The following is a 27,284-nucleotide window of genomic DNA, read 5'->3' on the forward strand; positions in this document are numbered from 1 at the left end:
TTAGTCCCAGCTACTCGGGAGGCTGAGGCAGGAGAATCGCTTGAACCTGGGAGGCGAGGTTTCAGTGAGCCGAGATCTCCTAACTGCACTCCAGCCTGGCGACAGAGTGAGACTCCATCTCAAACAAAACAAAACAGGTCTTTTGGGTGTTATTCTTGGCCGTAGACTGTGAGCTTATTCAGGGCAGGGTGGAGTCTGATTCATCTCTGTGCCCTGAGCATCAGTCAAGTACTATTTCCCAATGTAAGCATCATGAATCAGCCAGTCATTTCTCTGCTCTCCTTCAATCACCAGAGTTTGCCCTGAACAGAACATCTTGATCTTTGAACGCAGCAGCTCCTGTCCATTACTCAGGTTAGGACCCCAGCACCAAAACTGTCCATTAAGGTACTGGAATGAATTACCACTAATGGACTGAAACGGGCTATTAACTTATTTTTTTCTGCATAATTGAGAAAGGAATAATTATTCGACTGTTCACTTTTGAATGTCTTGTCTTTAGGCAGAGCAAAATACTGTCTACGATCAAAAATCTGTGTTTCGACGTGATTGACAGGTGAAGGCCTAAGGAAAAGGAAGAGGAGAAAAAGGGAGGAGGATCAAGGAAAAGAAGGAAAGGGGAGATAAAAGTGGACAACCCAAGGCGGAAAAAGAGCTAGATGAAAAATGGAGGAGCGCTAAGGAGACGAGAAAATAGAAGCGCCAAGGAAGGAAAGGAGAGAGAAGAGCGGGAAGAGAAGGAAAGGATGGACGGAAGGAAAGACGCAGGGAGGGAGGACGGGAGGCGGGGAGGCAGGGTCCTCAGCGCGCCGGGCCGAGCCACCGCTCCCCAGCGCGGGGGTGAGGAGGCGGGGCCTGGGCAGCGGCGTGCCGAGAGCGACCCCTGCGCCGAAGGCCGGATGGTTGCGCCCGGAGATGGCGGCCAATGAGCGGCCGGGATGTTGGAGCGGAGGTGGCGGTCCGGGCGCTCGCTGGCTGAGAGACGGCGGCCACCGCCATGATGCTTGTTTGCTTTCAATGAAAGCTAGGGGGGCGCGGAGGAGGAGGCGTCGGCGTCGGTGGCGGCGGCGTCGGCGGCGCGGAGGCGAAGGCGGCGGCGGCGGGCGCAGCGAGGAGGGCGAGGCCGGAGGCCGAGAGGGCGGGAGGGAGTAGTGGCCGCCCGTTAGGGCGGCTGAGACGGGCGGCTGAAGTAGTGGCTCTCGGAGGGGGAACAAAGAGCGGCGGCTAAGGCGGCAGAGGAGCGGCGGCAACTGCGCTGCAGCAACGGGCGGGACTGGTATGGTGGTTCCACAGGTCAGACCGCGCTGCACTCACAGGAAGGAGGCGGCGGCAGCGGCGGAGGAAGGCGGCGCACCCCGAGAGGTGAGCGGTGAGCGGTGAGCGAGGCAGGCCCGAGGCCCTGCTGGGGCGCTGCTCTCCGCTCCGGCCGCGCATGGATCCCCCATCGGCTGGGCTCCAGGGCCCCAGAGCGTGCCGGGCTCCGTCGCGAGCAACTTTAGTTTCTTGGGCTGCGGTTCCGCTGCTCCGCAAGCTGGCGGCTGTTGGGGGGGGGCCCTTCGAGGTGCTGCGGTCCCGCCCTGCCCCGGGCCGAGCCTGTGGGTTGGGGGCGTTGATTGACGGCGGCGACGGCGCGCAGTGGGGAGGGGGCCGGCGCCGGGCTCCCGGATCCCAGCTGATCCTGGCTGCGGTAGCCAGAGGAGGCGAGTCCGTGTCCCGGGACTCGTGGCCAAGATGGGTGGCAACTTTTGAGGAGCGCTCTGTGGATGGCGCGCTGCGTGGTGTGGAACTTGGCACTTCGTAGTGGCAATTACTGTCAAGAGAGAAACCAACTGTTTATCCTCTCCCCCCAAAATGTTTTTAAAATTCAGTTTAACGCAGATTTTGTGGGGAGAGGACAGGGTGGATTACAGGTTAAAGAAGCACTTAGCATGCAATGAAGAGATTTATCGTATTGCTAAGGATTCGGAGATTGTACTGCTGGTTTCTTGAAGCAGTTTTCTCTGGTAACCCAAATTACATCCCTCCTTTTTTTCAACACTAATCGTTATTTTCTTTGGAAACTTTTCCGTTGACTCTCTACCTCCTTCACCTTCCTTGAAGAGCTTGCTAACAACACCTGTAGCCCTACTTCTGTTTTTAACCGTTATTGCCATTGACAACATTGTGAATGGTCGTCTCGCTTGACTTTCTTGGATTTGTTGTTACTGTGTTAAGCTGATGTGTTTTAGATAGTCTGCTTGAATTTGAGTTCCATACTTACCTGTTTTCCAGGTGGATTGTCTCATTGTTAGTGCTGAATCTCCTTGCCTACTTGTATCTGGGAATTTAACTTTGACGAGGAAGAGAGTAAACATGAATAACTGAAAAACAAAATAGTGTGTAGTAGCGCTTTGTATTTTTTACAGTATGCTAGAATTTACCACTCCAGAACAGATTTGTGGGCTGTAGGAGTGGACATGGGCCGTTGATCAAAACAGCTTAAAGGTTTTTTTGGGGAATTGCTGTTACGACATTTATCACAGTCTTTATTAAATGTATTTATTGTTTTTGAGACAGGATCTCACTGTGTCGCCCAGGCTGGAGTGCAGTGGAACAGTTCTCAGCTCACTGCAATCTTGGCCTTCTGGGTTCAAGCGATCCTTCTGCCTCACCCTCCTGACTAGCTGGGGCTACAGGCAGATACCACCACGGCTAATTTTTTAATTTTTTTTGTAGAGACAGCGTCTTGCTTTGTTGCCCAGGCTGGTCTCCCAGCTCCGGGGCTCAAGCAGTCTTCCCTCCTTGGCCTCCCAAAGTGCTGCAATTACAGGCATGAGCCAACATGCCCGGCCATCACAGTCTTTAGAATGTGATGACTTTTAGAGTAAAATTTAGAATAAAAGTTGCTTAATATCTTTAGATCTGTGATCTACTCCAGGTGTTTTGTTTTAAATATTTGAACAGCTGCTGATGAGAAAACAGACCTTTCTAGGTGGAGGTGACTTGCCCATGTTATGGTAGTTATGAGGGAAAGGACTGTGTTTGTGTGCATGTGAGAGCACATGAGAGTGTGACCTAATTGCCAGAGGTTTGTTCTTTTGGGAGGGTAGGGGTCGTTTTAATGGTTAGAAGTTATTTAAGGTAGTTGACTCTGGCCACTTCTCAGTAGGTGAACAAGATGTTTAATGAAATGGTCAAAAAAGATTGTTCTTCCTATATGTAAGCAAAAAAAAAAAAAAAAAAGACTATGTGATGGCCAGGCATGGTTGCTCATGCCTGTAATCCCAGCTCTTTGGGAGACTGAGGAAGGATGACTTGAATACAGGAGTTTGAGACCAGCAAGACCCTATCTCAAAAAAATATGAAATAAAATATGTAAAGACTGTGATAACTGTCACAACATAGTGAGACCATGTCTTGATCAGTTTTAAAAATGGTGGCAAGAGAGACCAAAGATTTTCTCTGAAAGTCAATCATTAGATAATTTCCAAAGTGTCTTGATAGTGGTAGTGTAGCTCAAGAGGCTCCTTTTGAATACCTCTTCAATTTGTAGGTATTTTCAGGTTTCTTAAATCTTGTTGGCAAATAGTCCCAGCTACTCGGGAGGCTGAGGCAGGAGAATTGCTTGAACCCAGGAGGTGGAAGTTGCGGTGAGCTGAGATTGTGTTATTGCACTCCAGCCTGGGTAACGAGTGAAACTCTGTCTCAAAAAAAAAAAAAAAAAAAAAAAAAAAAAAGTAAAACTACAATTATTGGGAAATTTCAAACTGTTTTCTTTTGAGCAGACATAAGGTTGGTTTATAGAACTTGGTCCTATGTACAAATATGTAAAGGCATTTTAGGAATGCCCACTGTAGCTGTAGTTTAAAAGTATACATTTTATGCCAGGCATGGTGACTCACCCCTGTAATCCCAGAAATTTGCGAAGCTGAGATGGTTGGATTTCCTGAGGTTAGGAGTTTGAGACCAGCCTAGTGAATATGGTGAAACCCCATCTCTACTAAAAATACAAAATCAGCCAGGTGTGGTAGTGCATGCCTGTAATCCCAGCTATTCCCTAGGCTGAGGCAGGAGAATTGCTTGAACCCAGGAGGTAGAGATTGAAGTGTGAGCCAAGATTGCACCACTGCACTCCAGCCTTGGCGACAGAGTGAAACTCCGTCTCAAAAAAAAGTATGCATTTTGGTTAATGCTTATACGTTTCAGTACCTGTATCTGCCTTCTTATATTCTTTAAAGCATAAACCTTTTTCATAGTATGATAGAAAAGGATTATATATGTAAGGCATATTGTAATAAATGGTTAAGGCGGCTCACAGCTGTATTCTTTGCGACATTAGGGGTGAGGGATCAATATATATGTTCAGCATATTTAGAACCCATTCCCATATGCAAAGTCCACTGGTTTGGGAAGCCCTGCTTTAAAGCATTTATCACTTTGGAATAGTCATAATAGGTTCAGTTAAAAATGTATGTTTTACTGGGATAGCCAAAGACTTGGAGTTCTAGATATCTTTGGCCCACTACTCAGAGTAGTCATTTTACAGCAAAGTATGATTAATAGGCTGGGCACGGTGGCTTATGCCTGTAACCCCAGTACTTTGGAAGCTGAGGCAGTGGATCACCTAAGGCCGGGAGTTGGAGACCAGCCCGACCAACATGGAGAAACCCTGTCTCTACTAAAAATGGAAAATTAGCCGAGCATGGTGGCACATACCTGTAATCCCAGTTAGGAGGTTGAGGCAGGAGAATTGCTTGAACCCAGGAGGCAGATGTTGCGGTGAGATCACGCCATTGCACTCCAGCCTAGGCAACAAGAGTGAAATTCCATCTCAAAAAAAGAAAGAAATGCTGACTAAACTATAAACATACTGTATGCATAGCTGGGGTGCATTAGAGTACAATGGAATGTACCATATTTTGGTATTTGAATGAGTAATTATCGAGAAGGGTAGGGTTAGTTGATGCAAAATGGAGACTTATTTAGGCTTTCACTTTACCCTTCTCTGGTCTTTACCTCTCCTTCATCCATTTATATTTTCTTGGCGACTTAAGTTACACATTAAGGTAGGTACTGGCCACAGTGGGTTTAACACTGAGAATTCAAAGAGAAACGATACTCCAATTTTGTCTTCTGGTCATATATAGGCTTAATAGGTGCACAGAGTGCTGTGGAAGAAGACAATAATGATTAAACTTGTGGAGGGTGTGGAGGTAGTTTACGGAAAATAACCCCGAATAGTAATTTGCCTGACTGAGGAGAGAGAGTCATTTCAAACAGAAGGAACTGTGCATGCACTGAGTTGTCAAGTGTTAGGGGAAGGCTGGTGATAAGGTGTGTTACTGGAACAGTGGGAGTGACTTGAGATGAGCCTGCAAAGGTGTGTCTTGTCTAGATTTTGAAGGACCATGCTTGCTAAGCTAAAAATGAAGTTTATACCTGTATTTTATAGCAGAAGAGAGAGCCAAAATATTTTCAGCAGGGGAACAAGGTGATTTAGAGATCACTTTGGCATCCCTGTGGTGAATAGAGTGGAGGCCCTACAAGTAAAAATCATATTTGAGATAGTGTGGAGTTAATGACTTTGAATCTATTTTTTTTCTTCTTTTTCTTTTCTTTTTTTTTTTTTTTTTTTGAGACGGAGTATCGCTCTGTCACCCAGGCTGGAGTACAGTGGCATAATCTCGGCTCACTGCAACCTTCACTTCCTGGGTTCAAGTGGTTCTCCTGCCTCAGCCTCCTGAGTAGCTGGGATTACAGACGCCTGCCACCACAGCCAGCTAATTTTTTGGTATTTTTAGTAGAGAGGGTTTCACCATTGGCCAGGCTGGTTTCGAACTTCTGATCTCAAGTGATCTATCTGCTTTGGCCTCCCAAAGTGCTGGAATTATAGGTGTGAGCCACCACACCTGGCCTGAATCTGTTTTTAACTTGGATATGGTGTTTCCTGAGTCTATGGTCCTTTTTGTAGTAGGCTTGAGGGCTATGCCCAGTTGCTCTATAATACAGGGTCATTTAAATTCAAGATGTCAGTATGTTTTGGAATAGGTTAAGAGCAGTCAAAACTATGAAAGTCATAAAATGGTACACATGAAGGTTCAGATATGGAGAACACTTGTCTTCTAAGTTAGGCTTAGGCAGACTATAGAACTTAAGCTGGAAAATTCAATCCAGTGCCTACCTGAAATCAAAGCCACCAGACTTAAAAAGTTATCAGTATCCTGATGGTTTGCTAGGGTACGGGCTGTAAACATTTTGTGAAATTTTGGGGGAGGGCAGGCTTCTCTCTAGTAAATTATTGGAATTGAAATAGAGTAGCTTAAGGTCTAAGAAGTCCTCATTCAGCTGTTAATTTATACAGTCAGTTCTGCTGTAAAGCAACATACAGGTTCCTAAAAATCACTACTTTGCAAAATCATGTAGTAGAAATGACGGACAAATGGGATTGGGGTACACATGCTAAAGCGTTGTCAGTGACACATTTGAAAAAGGAACCTGGGCCGGGCGTGGTGGCTCACGCCTGTAATCCCAGCACTTTTTGGGAGGCCGAGGCAGGCGGATCACCTGAGGTTGGGAGTTTGAGACCAGCCTGACCAACATGGAGAAACCCTGTCTTAAAAAAAAAAAAAATCCTTCTCTACTAAAAACTACAAAATTAGCTGGGCATGGTGGCTCAGGCCTGTAACCCAGCTACTTGGGAGGGTGAGGTAGGAGAATTACTTGAACCAGGACGCAGGAGGCAGAGGTTGCAGTGACCCAAAGCCGAGATCATGCCACTGCACTCAAGCCTGGGCTACAGAGTGAGACTCCATCTCAAAAAAAAAAAAAAAAAGAAAGAAAAGAACCTGATAAAAATGACAGAATAGTTTTACACATGTTGAATAGTTAAGGAATATGTAGATACTGTAATGTGGCATTTTGCCTTTTATTTTTATTTATTTTTAAATTATTTTTTTCTGAGAGTATTCCAGGTAAGCATTTTGTCTTGAAGAAGGCCTGGTTTGCTTGTGGAAATGGAAGTCAGAAAGGTTGCAGCTTATGAGTTACTGTGAAGTGGTAGAAGGAGAATTATTAACTTCTAATCTGTTGGAAAGTGGTAACACCAGAAGTGAATGGGTGTGGCTCTTAACACAGAGTGAACTGACTTAGCTGGTAGGTGTTTGAGGTGTGTTTCATGTATTTCTACAAAGTTCAGCTTGGCTGGATGCAAGTTTTTTACCTTCATCTAGTGTTTACATGACAAAATAGCACATAAACAAACAGGAAGTATGCATTGTGCTCAAATTCTCTAATTTGTGTATTAATCACATTGGAACAAATTCTCCTTTCCTTTTCCTTTCTTGACATGGACATGACTCACTCTGTGTCACCCAGGCTGGAGTAATGATGGCTTGTTGCAGCCTTGACCTCCCAGGCTCACGTGAGCCTTCTGAGTAGCTGGTATCACAGGTGTGTGTCACCACACCTGGCTGATTTTTCTTATTTTTAGTAGAGATGAGGTCTCTATATTGCCGTATTTGGTCTCAAACTCCTGGGCTCAAGCAATCCTCCTGCCTTGGCCCCCCATTGTGCCGGGATTATAAGAGCCACTGTACCTGGCCAAATTCATGTTTTCAAAACAAGTGTTACAGATGATTATATTTGTTTAGTACTGTTTTTAAATAGTACTAAAACTCAGTTTCAAAAATACTTGTTGAACAGCCTGTGTGTCAGGTACCATGCTACCTTTGTGGGGCTGACAGTCATTTGTACCAAATAGGTTTATAATGTTGTGGAGAAAGACAAATGAACCAATACAGCACTCATCAGGTTATACAGTAATAAGGAATGCACAAAGCATTTTGGGTATGCTAAGGAAGGAGAAACTTACTCTGCTTGGAAAACCCATGGAGTCATCTCAGAGGTCTTTAAGCTGGATTTTAAAGAACGAGTAGGGATTTGTCAGGTTGAGTAGGACAAGGAGAAGGAACAGCATGTTGGGAACAACTTGGGCTGTGGACCATAGGACACAGGAATGAGAGGGACAGGAAGAGTGGCCAGAAACAGCTTGTAAATGGTTGTAGGCTTTTTCATTAAGTGTTGGGATTTCCTCCTGTATATGACCGAAATCCAGTGAGAGTTTAGGTGGATGGTGTGAGCAAATGGTGCATGTAACATGCTTTTTCAGGAGGCACATAATGAAAATGTGGAAGGTGGATTAAAGGAGTCACAGTTCATTTACGTCTTCTGAGAGCTCAAGTACATCAGCTTAGGGGATAGAAAAGCATAGGATACCAGAATTAGGTACAGACAAGCCATGAGCTGTAAAAATAGGGAAGAACGAGTATGATTCAGATGTTGTTTAACTTGGAGAACTGCTGGTAAAATTTAACTTGGGAAATAGAACAGATTTGGACAAGGAAAGTAGAATAGTTTGAATTTTGATCTTGATAAGTTTGACACACCTGTTGATATTTAGGTAAATATGTCTAACAGGTATCTGGACCAGAGCGTGATTGGGGGTTAGTAGATTTGGTCATTGTATAGTTGGCATTGGAAGTTAGGGGATTACTCAGGAAGAGTGTGTGAACAAATGTTTTTTACCTTTTTGGCAGAGGTAAGATCCCCATTTGAGAATTGGTTGAGAATTATGGACTCTGCTGAAGAGAATGAAAGTATGCACATACACAAGTGTGAAACTTAACTCATGGACCACAAGAGGAGAGGACTAAGGGAACCCTAAGGAACAACTAACATTTCGTTCTGGACAGGATTAAAATGGTTAAAGAGATAAGGGCAGAACAGGAGAGAGTAATGTCACAGATGCCAAGAGAGGTCATAGTGCCAAGAAACGGAGTTTTCAGTAGTGATCATTGTGCCCAGGTTTAGGGTGGGATGAGGAGATCTGGAAATGCATTGATAGGATTTGGCAGGTTGGGGAATGAAAGCAGGGAAAATTTTGATGGGACCAGCGGATATGTAAGTCAGACTGTAGATTGGGCTGAGGAGCCAATGGGAGATTAAGATGAAGGTTATAGACTACTATTTGGAAAAATTTAACTAGAAGAGAAGGGAAGAAGGGTAGTAATTTAAAGAGGAGACAGGGTTGAGAGAAGTTAGGCACCTGTGTTAGTCACCAGCTTTGTTTCCTTAAGTCCAAAAGTTAGCAAATAAATTTCTGACATATATTGCATGTATGTTTTTCAAATGTTCCCCTGATCTATTTATTAGTTGAAATGATTGTATTTTTATTTGGTCACAAAATTGTTTTGCCTGTGGAATTTTATGTGATTTCAAAAACAATAAAAAAATTATTCCTCATTAGAGGTAGAGATTATCTGCTGTAAAATTATAATATTACGATCTTTTTTTTTTTTTTTTTTTTTTTGAGATGGAGTCTTACACTTTTGCCCAGGCTGGAGTGCAATGGTGCAATCAGGGCTCACTGCAACCTCTGCCTCCCAGGTTCACGCGATTCTCCTGCCTCAGCCTCCCAAGTAACTGGGATTACAGGCACATACCACCACCCCCAGTTAATTTTTTTTTTATTTTTTTATTTTTTAGTTGAGACAGGGTTTCATTATGTCAGTCAGACTGATCTCGAACTCCTGACCTCGTGATCAGCGCGCGCCTCAGCCTCCCAAAGTGCTGGGATTACAGGCATGAATCACTGCGCTCAGCTAATATTACAGTCTTCAGCCTTTAGTTACCAGAAGAAGATTTGCTTTCATATGCCCTGTGCTAGGTTTGCACTTGCGTTGTGCTTCGTTGCCCAAACTTTGATTAAATATTTGATGCGGTTTTAAGTGTAAAATAGTAGGAAAGAGAGAATCATTAGACATGGTCATTTTCTTTCCAAGTTATTACCACAAACACGTGGAGACTAAATAAAACAAATTATCCAGTGGCTCCATATATCCAAATACAGAGTATTATTGGTGATTCTTTAGGTACATTGAGTGGTTAAATATAGTTTTACTAGGCAGATTTTGATTATAGGGAGATAGATGTATTAGTTTTCTAATTAAAGACTAAACAGATGAAAATATGACTTCACTAAATTAAATCAAAAATTTTATTGCACTCAGCATTTTGGGAGGCAAATTTTTTTCTTCTATAAGATTATTGTTAAGTAAACACTTCAGCATCATAAAACAATGATGAAGCTAATTTCCTTTGTTAATCTAAAACTACAACAATGAAAACTGTAGTTCATTTGAGACTAAAGAATTGTCATTTGGTTTTTAGTTTTATGGAAACTACATAAACTCAAGGATTTAGGGGTTTGTAACCACTGAAGAAAATAGTATTGAATGCTAGTGGTGCAGTGGGCTCTGCCTCTCTACATGTATCTCATTTAATCCTCACATCAAAATTGTGATGTGTAGATATCACCAATTTATAAGTGAGGAAATTTAAGCATTAAAGATGATTATAAGCCCATCATTTCAAGCCAGGACTTGATACAGGTCTGACTCCAGTTTGTATTCTTCTTCTTCTTTTTTTTTTTTTTTTTTTTTGAGACGGAGTTTTCACTCTTGTCTCTTGTTGTCCAGGCTGGAGTGCGCTGGTGTGATATCGGCTCACTGCAACCTCTGCCTCCTGAGTTCAAGCAGTTCTCCAGCCTCAGCCTTTCGAGTAATTGGTATTACAGGTGCGTGCCACCACGCTAGGTTAATTTTTTGTTTTTTTTTTTAGTAGAGATGGGGTTTCGCTATGTTGGCCAGGCTGGTCTCAAACTCCTGACCTCAAGTGGTCTACCCACCACAGCCTCCCAAAATGCTAGGATTACAGGCATGAGCCACCATGCCCGACTCCAGTTTGTATTCTTACCGACACTGTGCCCTACTTCCTTTTTCCTCTTGACAGGCTCCCAGGGTATTATGACTTGGAATGGTCCTTTGAGGTTAATTTGATAATACAGGAAGACGCAGTTATTGCCCCAAATTTATAACCACTTATCCTAGTAGTTGATCATGTTGACGTAATAGAACTAAGCGACAGAATCTTTGTTAATATTTGTGATTCTCTTTTTGGTTATGGATCAAAAACCTCCTGAGAGTCCACATAAGATTACTCTTCATGCTAGTCAAAAATTCAGTTATAAAGCATTTCATTATTTTGGAAAAGGCAGTCTGTTATACATTTGTAGTCAAAAAGCAGTGTGTAGTGTTCACATTTTCTGAAACATTATCAGTGGCCTTAGAGTAAGATTTTAGTATTGTTAAAAGCTTCTTGATGCTTTGTAAGGTCGACATTTTATGAATAATTTTCTTTCTTAGTTTTTTTTTTTTTTTCCTTCTGAAGCACTGTGGTTTGTATTTTTTATTTTTGTTTTTTGAGACCGAATCTCACTCTTTTCGCTAGGCTGGAGTGCAGTGGCGCAATCTCAACTCACTGCAACCTCTGACTCCCTGGTTCAAGTGATTCTCCTGCCTCAGCCCCCCGAGTAGGTAGCTGGGATTGCAGGCACATGGCATCACGCCCAGCTAATTTTTGTGCTTTTGGTAGAGACGGGGTTTTACCATGTTGGGAAGGATGGTCTTGATCTCCTGACCTCGTGATCCCGCCAGCTTGGCCTCCCAAAGTGCTGGGATTACAACTGTGAGCCACTGCACCTGGCTTCTTTCTTAGTTTTAAGGGGAAAAGACTAGTGGTTCAAAGCTGATTGCAGATACATTACAACTTCCCAAGTCATTGTGTATCTGAGTTAGCAGCTAGAATAAATATTGAATGGCTCAAAAGACCAAAATTCCCAGTAGATGGTAGTACTTAGAATATTATGATTCATTGTAAGGTGAGGGGCAGTAAATAGATTTTGGAAAGTCTGGCAAAAGGTAAGAAAAATGCAAAGATTCATGTTGGCATAAATGTTAGGGTACTGAAGCTATAAATGAAATGGTGGCTGCTTGTCTCTCACTAAGAACAGATTTAGGATTGATGACTTCCCCACTCTTTACCTTTTTAATCTTGGTGAGATTTTTACAACACAAATCATAGTTTTGACTTAATACCTTACATATTAATATGCAGAATTTAAATAGAGATTTGCAAAACAGTGAGACAGAGTCACCCTTATCACTAAATTTTATTTGTTTTTAAAAATAGTTTTCATAAAAGTGTCATTTAACATGATAGGTTTATTACTGTTACTGAGTTCATAAATATTTTTAAAGTTCTCAGTTCTGGCCGGGCGCGGTGGCTCACACCTGTAATCCTAGCACTTTGGGAGGCCGAGGTGGGTGGATCACCTGAGGTCAGGAGTTCAAGACCAGCCTGGCCATCATGGTGAAACCCTATCTTTAAAAAAAAAAAAAAAAAAGTTCTCAGTTCTGATTTGATTCTTATTTATTCTTCTTATTTTATTTATTTATTTATTTAGAGATGAAGTTTCACTCTTGTTACCCAGGCTGGAGTGCAATGGTGCGATCTCGGCTCACCACAACCTCTGCCTCCTGGGTTCAAGCAATTTTCCTGCCTCAGCCTCCCAAGTAGCTGGGACTACAGGTGTGCACCACCATGACCAGCTAATATTTTTTGTATTGTTAGTAGAGGCCGGGTTTCACCATGTTGACCAGGATGGTCTCGATCTCTTGACCTCGTGATCCACCTGCCTCGGCCTCCCAAAGTGCTGGGATTATAGGCGTGAGCCACCACACCTGGCCTCTTATTTATTATTGATAGCTATAACATATCAGTGAAAGCTCTAAGGTACTAGTTAATTTTTATTTTTTATGTTTTTTTTGAGACGGAGTCTTGCTCTGTCACCAGGCTGGAGTGCAGTGGCATGATCTCAGCTTACTGCAGCCTCTGACTCCCAGGTTCAAGCGAGCCTCCTGCCTCAACCTCTCGAGTAGCTGGGATTACAGGCATGCACCACCACACCCAGCTAAGGGTTTCTCCATGTTGTTCAGGCTGGTCTTGAAGTCCCGACCTCAGGTGATCCACCTGCCTCAGCCTCCCAAAGTGCTGGGATTGCAGGCATAAGCCACTGTGCCCAGCTTGGTACTAGTTAATTTTTAAGAGTGCGAAAGGGTTCTGAGATGGTAGTGTTTTGAGATCTGCTAAGTGTATTGTGGAGGGTTTGGGACTGTAGAGTATAGATGAGGAGGTTAATTTGGGAAAGATAATGCATCTTAGAAATAAACAAGGGGCTCATGATCCTGCCACATAATATCTGGATATAATGAACAGAAGACCTTGGTTTTGTAAGTGATAGAGTTCTTGAGAATGAGGCTGCAGTAGAATAGAAAGACTTTAGCTTTGCAGTTAGGTTGTCCCTGGTTCAAATCCCAGCTCTACAACTCAGTTACTAGGAGTGTGCAATCTTGGGCAAATTATGTAAACTCTGGGTCTCAGTTTCCTCTTCTATAGAATGAAGGTAGAATCAGCCTCGTGGGTTGCTGTGAGAATTAAGGTCATACAGGTAAATTATTGTATAGTAGTTGAAAGCACAAACTTCTGTCAGACTTGGGTTAAAATAACAGTTGTGCCATTTACTATCCCTGTGACCTCAGGAAAGTTACTTATTCTCTAGATCTTCTTTCTTTATTTAAGGATTATAATAGTGTCTGCTTAAAAGAGTACTGAGGGTTAAATGAGATAAAACATGTTAAGTGCTGAATAGATCCGGTGGGTAATGAGTGCTCACAGAATAGTTGGCTGCTGTATGCCTACTGCAGTACATGGCAGATAGGTGCACAACACACTTTTGCCATTACAACTCTCTGTTGGATGTTTGCTCTTATCTTGCTATAGTATGTCACAAGATAGAGTTTATTTATTTATTTTAAAGATGGGGTTTCACCGTGATGGCCAGGCTGGTGAACTCCTGACCTGGCCAGGCTGGTGACTCCTTAAACTCCTGACCTCAGGTGATCAACCCACCTCAGCCTCCCAAAGTGCTAGGATTACAGGCGTGAGCCACCACGCCCGGCCAAGATAGAGTTTATATAGTTTAACCTTGAAGTTTGTCCCCTTGCTTCTTATCTCAGGCTATCCCAGAACCAGTATTATTAGTTTCCTTGGATATGGAAGTCCTTTCTGTCTGTTTTCTCTAGATTTTGCCTTTTAGATAATTTTTCTTATTCCTAGTGAGATAGGCTCAGCTTTTAAGGCTTCTTTTGCACTCTTACAAAATGTTTGCTTTTATACCATCATGGCTTCTCCATTTGAATTCATATAGGCATTACCTGAATATTTGCTGAGCTCTGGAGTTATAACAATACTTAGAATGTAAGTGCAAGGAGTCTGTATTATAAAAGGTGAGATGAAAAAAATATTAAGGCAGGGTTAATGAATACAACAGTAGACCTTTTCAAGGTTTAACATAGCTCACAGCTGGAAACAGTAAACTTCTGTGGGAGTGATATGGAAGAAGGTTGTAATGGACCTTTTGAAGTTGAATGTCTGAGTTGGCGTTTGAAAGATGACTAGGGGCCTTATAGTGTCTGGGGCATTTCAGGCAGAAGCAATAGCATTGCTAAGGCATAAAGGTTTGTGAGGAGTAAGTGGGAATTAGGGAGATCTGAGATGATCCTAGGGAAGTATAAAGAGATCAGGTCAAATTCAACTTACTTGTTTTGTAAATGATCCTGGATTTCCTATTTCCAAGGGTATTGAGATGAACAAGATACAGTTTTAGGGGCCCAGTGAGGTGGCTCACGCCTGGAATCCTAACCCTTTGGGAGGCCCAGATGGGCAGATTACCTCAGGTCAGGAGTTTGAGACCAGCCTGGCCAACAAAGTGAAACCACATCTCTACTAAAATACAAAAAATTAGCTGGGCATGGTGGTGTGTGACTGTAATCCCAACTACTTGGGAGGCTGAGGCAGGAGAATGGCTTGAACCTGGGAGGCGGAGTAAGCCAAGATCGCGCCACTGCACTCCAGCCTGGGTGACAGAGTGAGATTCTGTCTCAAAAAAAAAAAAAAAAAAAAAAGCTGGGTATGGTGGGCTGTACCTGTAGTTTCAGCTACTTGGGGGCTGAGATGGGAGGATCACTTGAATCTGGGAAGGTTGATGCTGCAGTGAGCCATGATTGTGCTACTGCACTCCAGCCTGGGCAACAGAGTGAGACCCCCTATCTGGAAAAAAAAATTTTTTTAAACGATTTTAAAATTTTTAAAAAAATTGGCCGGGTGCCGTGGCTCACGCCTGTAATCCCAGCACTTTGAGAGACTGAGGTGGGTGGATCACCTGAGATCAGGAGTTTGAGACCAGTATGACCAACATGGCGAAACCCCATCTCTTGAAGAAAAACAAAAAATAAAAAATAAAAAAATAAAAAATTGTTTTTGAGAGACAGGGTCTCTGTTGCCCAGGCTGGCCTTGAACTCCTGGGCTCAAGCAGTCCTCCCACCTCAGCTTCCTGAATAACTGGGATTACAGGCATGTGCTGTTGCTCCTGGCTCCGTTTTAACATATCACTATTTTCCTCCTCCTCTTTCCTCCAGGAGTATGGCTTAGAACTCATTTCTCTTAATCTGTTTTGAAATTTGTAGACTTTGATTCAGCTCTCTGCTCACTGGAATGTGTGAAATAATGAGGATCTTTGGAAAGATGAGTTATATATTGTGTGTGGGCTTTTTCGTTTTGTTTTGTTTTGTTTTGTTTTGTTTTGTTTTTGAGACAGTCTCACTCTGTCTTCCAGGCCGGAGTGCAGTGGTGCTAACTTGGTTAACTGCAACCTCCACCTCCCAGGTTTAAGCAATGCTCCTGCCTCAGCCTCCTAAGTAGCTGGAACTACAGGTGCATGCCACCACTCCCAGCTAATTTTTGTATTTTTAATAGAGACAGGGTTTCTCTATGTTGGCCAGGCTGGTTTCAAACTCCTAACCTCAGGTGATCCACCTGCCTCAGCGTCCCAAAGTACTGGGGTTATAGGTGTGAGCCTCCGTGCCTGGCTCTTAAATTGCATTTTAGTCTATTTCTGAAAGCTATGAATTTCAGAATGGTCTTTGAAGAATACTCAGCAAAACTCTGCATTACTGTTCAGTCTAATCTTGCTTTGTGTAAGGTGTTCATGGTTCTGATTTTGTGAAAAAACAGCTTGTGAGCTGGTGATCTGCCCGCCTCGGCCTCTGAAAGTGCTGGGACTGCACCCAGCCTTCTTTATTTTTATTTTTTGTAGAGATGGGTCTCCCTATGTTGCCCAGGCTGGTTTTGAAATCTCTGGCCCAAATGATCCTCCCACCTCGGCCTCCAAATGTCCTGGAATTAACAGGTTTGAGATATGCCATATGGCTGAAACTTCCTGATTTTATCATCAGAAGTCTGCTTCACTGTAATCTTAGCACTTTGGGAGGCCAAGGTTGATGGATCACGAGGTCAGGAGTTTGAGAACAGTCTGACCAACATGGTGAAACCCTGTCTCTACAGAAAAACACAAAAATTAGCCAGGCATGGTGGTGGGCACTTGTAATCCCAGCTACTCGGGAGGCTGAGGGAGGAGAAGCATTTGAAACTGGAAGGCGGAGGTTGCAGTGAGCTGAGATCACGCCATTGCACTCCAGCCTGGGCGAAAGAGCGAAACTCCATCTCAAAAAAAATGAAGTCTGCTTCACAAAGAGCTTGTTTTACTGAATTTTGCCATGTAATTAGAACTTGGCTTTAGGAAGAATAAGTGGTATTTAGGTTAGTTGTAATCCTAAAACCGTAAGTACCGATTAGAAGAGGCCATTGTAATGGCTGAGGAAATGAAAATTAAAGTCCTAAATTAGAGTGGTGGTAGTAAAAATAATAGAGTTGTAGTGTGGGTGTATGGTTGTGAGATTTTTGTTTGCTTCTCGGTTGCTTAAGCTGTAAGGTCATGCATTTCTTATTTATTCTTTATTCCTAGTACCTGGCAGAGTGCTTGGCACGTAGTAGGTGCTCAATAAATATTTGTTGAAAAATGATTCTGTAGAGAAAGCTTCCTTAAAAAGCATGGTTCTGTGTTGAATTGCTTTTGGATTTTTCTTCTATGAAAACCTCATTTTGGTTGTGAAGGAAAAAAAATCGACCAGTACATTAGTGTAATTTGCTAGGCATTACACAAGATATTGGGAGACACAAACTGGAGATGACATGCTGTGGTAAACATATGGTGTGCATGCAGAGTAGGGAGTACTGAACTTGTTCCTGTGTTGAGGAGGGCTTACCAGGGGTTGTAACGTGTCATCTGAGTTCCTGTGAAGAGAAAGTAGGAGTTGAGGATGAAGGTTGTCTTTGGTAAAGAGATTAGCATGTATTGAAAGACTTATGTCTTAAGCTGGGCGCGGTGGGTCAGATCTGTAAACCCAGCACTTTGGGAGGCCGAGGTAGGAGGATCCCTTGAGGCCAGGAGTTCCAGACTAGCCTGGGCAACATAGCGATGCCCCATCTCTACAAAAAAATACAAAATGTTAGCTGGGTGTGGTGGTGCTTGAGCCCAGGAGCCTGTGATTGTACCACTGGACTCTAGCCTAGGTGACAGAGTGAGACCTTGTCTCAAAAAATGTCTTAGAACTAGGTTTCCTCTAATTAGGACATTATTGGGTAGGATATGTCAGAGTGGCTGGAGACAAGTGAGAAACTAGTTAGCTAAGTTGAGGTATTAGAGGACTTTGAGGTTTGGACTTTATGTAGGCAGGCAGACAGGCAGGGCCATCTTAAGGTTTTTTTTTTTTTTTTTTTTTAAGATGGGGTTTCACCATGATGGCCAGGCTGGTCTTGAACTCCTGACCTCAGGTGATCAACCCACCCCAGCCTCCCAAAGTGCTAGGATTGCAGGCATGAGCCACAGCACCCGGCCCATCTTAAGTTTTAACAGGAGAGTGGCATGAGCAGGTGCATATGAGGAAGGTAATCAATGGCAGTGTAGGGAGGTTGTGTAATAGTTGAAATTGAGAAATGAGGAGGGTTTGTATTAACTTCAGTGGAAGTACATTGGCATGAAGGTTACTGTCACTGCCTTTTCAAATGTGTCCTAACTTACGATTGCTCTAAGGAGCCTGATTACTCAAAAGGTCTTTCTGCACATTAGTTTATTTGTTTCTGCTTGTCTCCCTTCTTTTCCTCTGTTGCTCTTTTTTTTTTTTCTCCTTTATGGCTGGGAAAAGAAGTAAAGCACAAAGAATGGAGAAAAAGAAAATGTAAAAAGCACAGTAAAAGAAAAGAGAAATGTCAGATTCAAGATTAAAAAAAAAATTTTTTTTGAGACCAGGGTCTCACTCTGTCACACAGGCTGGAGGAACAGTGGCTTGATCTCATCTCACTGCAACCTCCGCTTCCTGGGCTCAAGCCATCCTCCCACCTCAGCCTCCCAAGTAGCTGAGACTATAGGCACACACCACCACGCCTGGCTAATTTTTATAGAGACAGGATCTTCCATGTTGCCCAGGTTGGTCTGAAATTCCTGGGCTTGGAGTGATTGGCCTGTCCAGGCCTCCCAAAGTGCTGGGGAAACTTAGGACTTTTTTTTTTTGAGCTGGACTCTTGCTCTGTCACCAGGGAGGTGTGCAGTGGCATGATTTCGGCTCACTGCAATCTCCGCCCCCTGGATTCAAGCCATTCTTCTGCTTCAGCCTCCCGAGTAGCTGGGATTACAGGTGCACTCCACCACGCCCAGTTAATTTTTGTATTTTTGGTAGAAACAGGGTTTCACCATGTTGGCCAGGATGCTCTCAGTCTCTTGACCTCGTGAGTGATACACCCGCTTCAGCCTCCTGAAATGCTGTGATTACAGGTGTGAGCCACCACACCCGGCCCCAAAGTGCTGGGAAAATTCAGGATTTTATCTTGCCAATTAAGATTGCCTGTAATTCAGTCTCATTTCCTTTGAAGATCTGGCCAACTAAAATAAATAGTTTAATGTCTGAGAGCCTTTTAACAAAAAACCACATTTTTCTACCTGGTCAAAGTAATATCACACAAATCATTAATGTAGACATGAACTAGGTATTAAATGTCTTCACTGATTGTCCATATCTTTTTTTTTATGGCTGACTTGTAGGTCCCATGTAGGGACCATTCATTGCATCTGATTATATTCCTTAATTCTCTTCAAATCTAGAATAGTGCTGACATCATCAGTTTGTTGAAGGCAACAGACCAATTTATTTACCTGCAGAAAGTCCTACATTCTAATTTTGTCTGATTGCTCCTTTGATGTTATTTGGCCAGTTCCTCTAGTTTTCAAATAGAGGTGTAAACATGACTGATGTGTATTTCATTCTGCATCTCATCAACAGACCCCAATATCTGGTTCTTCCCCCCATAGTGTTGGTAAGATTGGTGAAGTGGGTAATGATTTATTCTTCCATTAAATGTTTTCTACCTTAGGATTAGAAAGTAATCTATGTAAAATCTGTGTAGTGGCGCTTTTTATCATTCCATTAATGCCATTATTCATCTAATCCTTTTAACCCAGTATAATCCTTTTTTTTTTTTTTTTTTTTTTTTTGCCTAGGGGTTTCACTCCTGTCACCCAGACTGGAGTGCAGTGGTGTGATCACTGTCCACTGTAGCCCTGACTTGCCTGGCTCAGGTGATTCTCCCATCTCAGCCTCCCAGGTAGCTGGGACGTACCACCATGCCCAGCTAATTTTTGTATTTTTAGTAGAGATGAGGTTTCGCCATATTTCCCAGCTGATCTTGGACTCATGGGCTCAAGCTGTCTGCTCACCTTAGCCTCCCAAAGTGCTGGGATTACAAGCATGAGCCACTGCATTTTTTTTTTACTGTTTTTATAATCCTTGAATAATGTTGATTAGGAATTATGGTGCTTTAAAAATATTAGCTATCATTCTTTTTTTTTTTTTTTTTTGAGACAGAGTTTTGCTCTGTCGCCAGGCACCAGGCTGGAGTGCAGTTGTGTGATCTCGGCTCACTCTGCCTCCCGGGTTCAAGCACTTCTCCTGCCTCAGCCTCCTGAGTAGCTAGGACTACAGGCATGCGCCAACACGCCCAGCTAATTTTTGTATTTTTTAGTAGAGATGGGGTTTCACCATGTTGGCCGGGTTGGTCTTGATCTCTTGACCTTGTGATCCACCCGCCTCAGCCTCCCAAAGTGCTAGGATTACAGGCATGAGCCAGTGTGCTCCGTTAGCTATCATTCTTTTGTAAAGTAGGGCTTTTCTTAAACTGACGAGCTGTTTGATTACTCTGAATCCAGTTCCTGCTGAGGCATAACCACTTAAATCTTTCTTTTTAGTTACCCATCTCTATAGTGTAATAGCTGCCTCAAATAGTGTCTCGTTTGCAGCTGATTACGCTGTCTCTTCCCCAATCTCCCCCTCCTTGTCTTTATTTCTTTAGTAGTTTCATCTTTTACATCACTGCCAGCTGTTTTTCTGCAGCACCAAAAGCATTATGTTACCTCTCTTTTGTTTTGGCTTTCTTTTTTGAGGTTCTTATAATTTGTATTGATTCAGTGTGTTTTATTCCATTGTAACTATGATTCTTACTGTTCAAATGTCACAGTTTGTCCTATGAGGACCCCTTCTAGCTGTCTTCTGTATCATGTTGACATGATTACTCCGTTAGACTTAGCATTTTGGCACTGAAAGATGTCCTAGGATCATTTTACACATTTCCTGCCCCTGTCTTGTAATTGGCCATTTCACAAAGAACTTTGCTTCTTGGTATTAGAGCTAGAAATTGAAAATTTAGAAATGCCATTATTTCAGAAGTAATATTGCTTCTACAACACTTCAGTAGATAGAAATAAATTAAATAATGAGTTTATATTCATATTCTCAAGCCAGTTTTAGTATTTGTGTGTGTGGTGAGGGGGAGTTGATGAGGGGAGGGAGAGACAAGGTCTCACTCTCACCCAGGCTGGAGTGCAGTGGTGTGATCATAGCTCACTGTAGCCTCAACCTCCCAGGCTCAGGCAGTCCTTCTGCCTCTACAGGCGTGTGCCACCACACCTGGCTGATTTCTTTTTATGTTTTGTAGAGATGAGGAGTCTCCGTTTGTTGCCCAGACTGGTCTCAAACTTCTGGGCTCAAGCAGTCCTCCTGCCTTGGCCTCCCAAAGTGCTGGGATTACTAGTGTGAGCCTGGCCAGTGTCTCCATTTAATTTCCTTGATTTATATACACTCTCTTTCTCTGACAACCTTGGTTCCTTTTAGTTTAATTTAGTTGTTTAAAAAAATTTTTTTTGTAAAGACAAGGTCTCACCATGTTGCCCAGGCTGGTTTCAAACTCCTGGGCTCAAGTGATCCGCCTGTCTTGGCCCACCAAAGTTCTGGGATTACAGGCGTGAGCCACCTCGCCCAGGTTATCTTTGGTTCCTAAGGTGAAGCTAAAATGAACTTCTGAGAGACCAACTTTCCAGTGTTTATTCAGGAATAGTAGAGGATTGTCATCAGGGACATATGTGCTTTAAGGGATTGTAGGTACATCCAAGGAGGTTGGGTTAAGGGGAAACTTTTAAAGACTCACCGCAACCTCTGCCTCCTGGGTTCGGGCAATTCTCCTGCCCCAGCCTCCTGAGTAGCTGGGATTACAGGCACGCGCCACCACGTCCAGCTGATTTTTGTATTTTTAGTAGAGACGGGGTTTCATCATGTTGACCAGGATGGTCTCGATCTCTTGACCTCGTGATCCACCCGCCTCGGCCTCCCAAAGTGCTGGGATTACAGGCGTGAGCCACCGTGCCCGGCCGAGTATAGAATATTTTTTAGTTTAGGTGAAATTTACATAAAATGCAATATGCATGTAGACTGTAAATGTATAATTTAAAACTTGATAAATATATATACCCATATAAACCATATACCTATTAATATAGTTAATATTTCCATAACTCACTATAGGGGCAAAATGTTCTGATTTTTATCTACACAAATTCGTATAAATGGAATCTCTTAGGTCTCTTAATGTTTGCGATTTATTCATATTTGTGTGTGTCAGTTCATCAATTCATTTTTAATTGATCAGTAGTATTTAGTGTTGATATGTTAAAATTTTATTATCTATTTACTTTTTTTTTTCTTTTGAGAATAATCTTGCTGTGTTGCCCAGCTGGAATGCAGTGGCTCAAACTTGGCTCAACACAACCTCTGCCTCCTGGGTTCAAGTGATTCTCCAATTCTCCTGCCTCACCTGCCTCCCCTTTTCCCCCCCAGTAGCTGGAATTATGGGCGTGTGCCACCACACCCAGCTAATTTTTGTGGTATTAGTAGAGACAGCATTTCACCATGTTAGCCAGGCTGGTCTTGAACTCCTGACCTCAAGTGATCTGCCCACCTTGGCCTCCCAAAGTGCTGGTATTATAGGTGTGGGCCACCACATCCAGCCTATCCGTTTACTGTTAATGAACATTTAGGTTTTTAGTTTTTGGCAATTATGAATAAAGTTGTTATGAATGTTTATATTGTCAGCCTGAAATAATAGAAAGGATCATAATCCAGTTTCAAAGAGTTTATTTAAGTGGAAATCTGGGAATGACCATCTGGGAAACATGGACTCTAGAGCACTGGGATCTGGGCTTCAAAGTTAAAAGTTAAGGTCCTGGACCAGGCACGGTGGCTCACACCTGTAATCCCAGCACTTTGGGAGGCCGAGGCGGGCGGATCACGAGGGCAAGAGATCGAGACCATCCTGGCCAACACGGTGAAACCCCGTCCGTACTAAACATACAAAAATTAGCTGGGCATGGTGGTGTGTGCATATAATCCCAGTTACTCAGGAGACTGAGACAGGAGAATCGCTTGAACCAGAGAGTCGGAGGTTGCAGTGAGCCAAGATCATGCCACTGCACTCCAGCCTGGTGACAGAGTGAGACTCCGTCTCAAAAAAAAAAAAAGAAAAGAAAAAAGTTAAGGTCCTGCTTATGTAGGCAGAAAAAAGACGTTTAATAGGATTACAACATTTTCTTGGCAAGGTTGGTTTATGAGTTACAACAGTTTAATGAGTAACAGATTATTTTCTTTTCCATATAGCTTTTTCTTTTTTTTCCCTTTTTTTTCTTTTTTTTTAAGATGGGGTTTCACCATTATGGCCAGGTTGGTCTTGAACTCCTGACCTCAGGTGATCCACCCACCTCGCCCCGCCAGCTTTTTTTTTTTCTTTACCAGTGTGTGTTTAACGTTCCGTCTGTTTTTTTTTTTTTTGGAGGCGAAGTCTTACTCTGTTGCCCAGGCTGGAGTGCAGTGGTGCAGTCTTGGCTCATTGCAACCTCCACCTCCTGGGTTCAAGCAATTCTGCCTTAGCCTCCTGAGTAACTGCAGACTACAGGCATACGCTGCCAGACCCAGCTAATTTTTTGTATTTTAGTAGAGACAGGGTTTCACCATTTTGCCTTGGCTGGTCACGAACTCCTGAGCTCAGGCAGTCCACCCACCTTGGCCTCCCAAAGTGCTAGGATTACAGGTGTGAGCCACCGTGCCTAGCCACATTCCATCTTAAACAATGTGGTAGTCGTGAAATCTTTTTGTGAGAGAGGAAAGAGGGAAATTAATCTGTAATGAATATCAACAGTTAAGAGGAAGAGGGAAGACATCTTCCCTGGCACTGGTTAGTCATTTACAACATTTTACAGAACATTGTAGGTAAGAAATAAGGTTAATTTATAATCAGAGAACCAAAAGTTACAGCTGCCTAGGTTACAGTTGCCTGCTTAAGTGACTCAGGTCTCATAATCACATTCTCTTAAGGCTCAAAATATTTAACAAGCTCCAACAGTTTAGATTTTAAATTACTTATTTTCACAATATATGTATCTTTTTGGGTATGTGTATTTTCATTCTTTTGGATAAATACTGAAAGATATATATGCTGAGTTACAGGTTGAGTATTTTTTTTTTTTTTAATAATTTCAACTTTTAGATGTGGGGGTATGTGTGCAGCTTTGTTACATGGGTATATTGTGTGACATTGAGGTTTGGGACATGAATGATCCTATCACACAGGTAGTGTCCATAGGTAGATTTTCAGCCCTTACACTCCTTCCCCTCTTCTCCCTCTAATAGTCCCTAGTGTTTATTGTTCCCATCTTTATGTCTGTGTGTACCCAGTGTTTAGCTCCCACTTACACAGTATTTGATTTTCTTCTCCTACATTAATTCGCTTAGGATAATAACCTCCAGGTACATCCATGCTGCTGCAAAAGATATGATTTAATTCTTTTTCGTGGCCATGTAGTATTTCATGATATATATGTGCTACATTTTCTTTTTCTTTTCTTTTTTTCTCCCCCCACTTCTTTCTTTTGTTTTCTTTTCTTTTTTCTTCCCTCCCTCCCTCTCTCTCTCTCTTTTTCTTTTCTTCTTTTCTCTCCCTCTCTCCCTCTGTAGCACAGGCTGGAGTGCAGTGGCACCATCTAGGCTCACTGCAACCTCCATCTCCTGGGTTCAAGTGATTCTCCTGCCTCAGCCCCCCAAAAAGAAACTGGGACAAATTTTTTTGTATTTTTAGTAGAGATGGGGTTTCACCATATCAGCCAGGCTGGTCTGGAGCTCCCGACCTTGCGTTCCGCCTGCCTCTGCCTTCCAAGGTGCTGGGATTACAGGCGTGAGACACTGCGCCCGGTCCACTACATTTTCTTTATCTAGCCCACTGTTGATGGCAGCTGGGTTGATTTCATGTCTTTGCTATTACTTTGCTGCATTAAACATATGAATACATGTACCTTTTTTGTGGAAAGATTTATTTTCTTTTGGGTATATGCCCAGTAATGGAATTGCTGGTCAAATGGTAGTTCTTTTTTTTTCTTCTTTTTCTTTGTTTTTCCTTGCAGATTCATCAGGATTTTTTTTTTTTTTTTTTTTTTAAGAGACAGGGTTTTGCTATTTTGCCTAGGCTGGAGTGCAGTGGCTATTCACAGGCACGATCCCACTACTGATCAGCACGGGAATTTTAACCTGCTTCATTTCCAACCTGGGCTGGTTCACCCGTCCTTAGGCAACCTGGTGGTCCCCCGCTCCTGGGAGGTCACCATATTGATGCCAAACTTAGTGAGGACACCTGATTGGCATAGTGCACTACAGCCCAGAACTGGGCCCAAGCGATCCTCCCACCTCAGCCTCTCTAGTAGCTGAGATTACAGGCACATGCCACTGTGCCCAGCAGGATTTTTTTAAAATTCATTTTTATCTATCTGTTTATTTATTTATTTATTGAGACAGGGTTTCACTCTGTCACCCACGCTGTAGTGCAGTGGTGTGATCTCAGCTCACTGCAAACTCCACCTCCTAGGCTCACATGATCCTCCCACCTCAGCCTCCCGAGTAGCTGGGACCACAGGTACATGCCACCATACTGGCTAATTTTTGTATTTTTTTTTGTAGAGACAGTGCTTTGCCTTGTTAACCAGGCTGGTCTCGAATTCTTGGGCTCAGGTGATCTGCCTGCCTCAGCCTCCCAAGGTTCTGGGATTACAGTTGTGAGCCACTGGGCCTGGCCTAGTTCTGTTTTTAGTTCTTTGAGAAATCTCCAAACTGCTTTTCACAATGGCTGAACTTTACATTCCCACCAACAGCGTATAAGTGTTCCCTTTTTTGGGCAGCCTCACCAGCATCTGTTAGTTTTTGTCTTTTTAGTAATAGCCATTCTGACTGGTGTGAGATGGTCTCTCATTGTGATTTTGATTTGCATTTTTCTGTTTAGTTATGTTGAGCATCTTTTCATGTTTGTCGGCTGCTTGTATGTCTTGGTTTTTGAGACAGGGTCTCACTCTGTTGCCCAGGCTGGAGTGCAGTGGTACGATCTCTGCTGACTGTGGTCTTGACCTCTTGGGCTCAAGTGATGGCGCCGTCTTGGTCCCCAAAGCAGACTGAGGTGGGAGAGGGCATGGAAGCACTGCACCCCTATGCTATTCCTTGCCCTATATACAACCCCATCTGTATACTTTATCATATCCTTGAACCAGTGAATGTGTTTTCCTGTGTTCTGTGAGCCGTTGTAACAAATTAATCCAACTTCAGGAGAGAGTGTTGGGAACCCAGAATTGTGTGTGAGAACCTATTACTTGAGTCTGAAGAAGAGAGGGGCAGTATTGTGGGACTGAGCACATAATTTCAGTGGAATCTAACTCCTGGTAGATATTGTCAGGACTGAATTTAACTGTAGGACACTCAGTTGGTATATGTTGGAGAATTGCTTGGTGTGTGTGGAAAAACCTTCACAAACATCTGGTCACAGAAGTGTTCGTGTTAAGTGTGAGGGTAGAGGAAAAATCATGTCTCTTTTCTTTTGCAGCAGCTTCTCAGGCACCCCTGTTGTTTTCCCCTTAAATGCTCATTTTGAAGGTTAAGTATAGATGGCTTTTCTTTTGCTTATTGGGGGGAGAAGTTGGGTTGTGGCATACCTGCTGGCCAGGGGCGGTTATGGGTGGATTTCGGCTCTGATTTTTTTTATTTTGTAATTACCAATCCTTTTCTGAGGGGGAGCACTCAGATGTTTGATTCTCCCCAGTTTTCACTGAACATGTTTGATTCCTGACTGAAAAACAGACCAGAGGCCCTCCCCCTTTCCTAGGTTTCTTTTCACCTCTTGCCCAACCAGAGGAGGTTCAAATGTATTTAAGCTCTTTAAATGTAACTTTTTATATTTGACCCTTGTGTATATCTTTATTACAGTTGGTTTTCTTAACTTTTCTTATTTCTTTTTGCTTTACCTCATATTCTGCTGTAGGATACAGTAAAATTCCTGTTCAAAGGTTTAGTCTGTTAACTCCCTTTAAAATTCAAGAGGGAGACAATTGTTAAATACAATGAGTTCTGGGTTTCTGTTCAAAGAACCAGCATATCAGTATGTTCAGCTTCCCTGTTCTTTGTTCTCCATTTTAAAGTTTAACTTCCTCATTCTTTTTTTTTTTAATGAGGTTTCACCATGATGGCCAGGCTGGTCTTGAACTCCTGACCTCAGGTGATCCACCCACCTCAGCCTCCCAAAGTACTAGGATTACAGGCGGGAGCCACTGCGCCCAGCCAACTTCCTCATTCTTTATGCCTCCTTGCCCCTAGTTTCAGTAAACAGCCTTCTGCTAGCCTCTATCACCGGATGTATCACCTGCTCTGTCTTTAGTCATCCTAAGTCACCTGCTCTGTAACGGTTCTTCCTGCTGAAACTACTCATCTCACCACTCTGACTCTCTTTAAAATAGGCAATTGGAATTAGCTTAGACTATGCAGTCCAACCCTAGCCAATAGGAAAAAGACACAGCAATAGGGACTAACTGCATTAGGGATTAGACCCCCTTCCCCTCCCTTGTCTGGTGTGTTCTCACCATTGTTCCATGCATAAGACACACCCTTCTATAGAAGTACATAGCCTTGCTGAGAAAACTTTTGCCTGAGTGCTATTTTTACTTTGCAGCACTGAGCATTTTACTTGCAACAATTTTGGGGGCTCACGC

General features: G+C 43.0%; 1 protein-coding gene across 3 annotated transcripts in view; it reads left to right on the forward strand.

The window, feature by feature from the left end:
* Positions 1 to 1,250: 1,250 nt before the first annotated feature.
* CNOT6 (CCR4-NOT transcription complex subunit 6) overlaps positions 1,251 to 27,284 on the forward strand; it is an 84,837-nt gene continuing 58,803 nt past the window's right edge. For all 3 annotated transcript variants that reach the window (XR_004266298.1, XM_032271912.1, XM_032271913.1), the window contains exon 1: positions 1,251 to 1,362. The gene's annotated coding sequence lies outside the window, so the exon portion shown is untranslated. The remainder of the gene's footprint in view (positions 1,363 to 27,284) is intronic.

Source organism: Sapajus apella, unplaced genomic scaffold (assembly GCF_009761245.1).
Source record: "Sapajus apella isolate SASKATOON/1434 unplaced genomic scaffold, GSC_monkey_1.0 scaffold264, whole genome shotgun sequence".
Classification (NCBI taxonomy): Eukaryota; Metazoa; Chordata; class Mammalia; order Primates; family Cebidae; genus Sapajus; species Sapajus apella.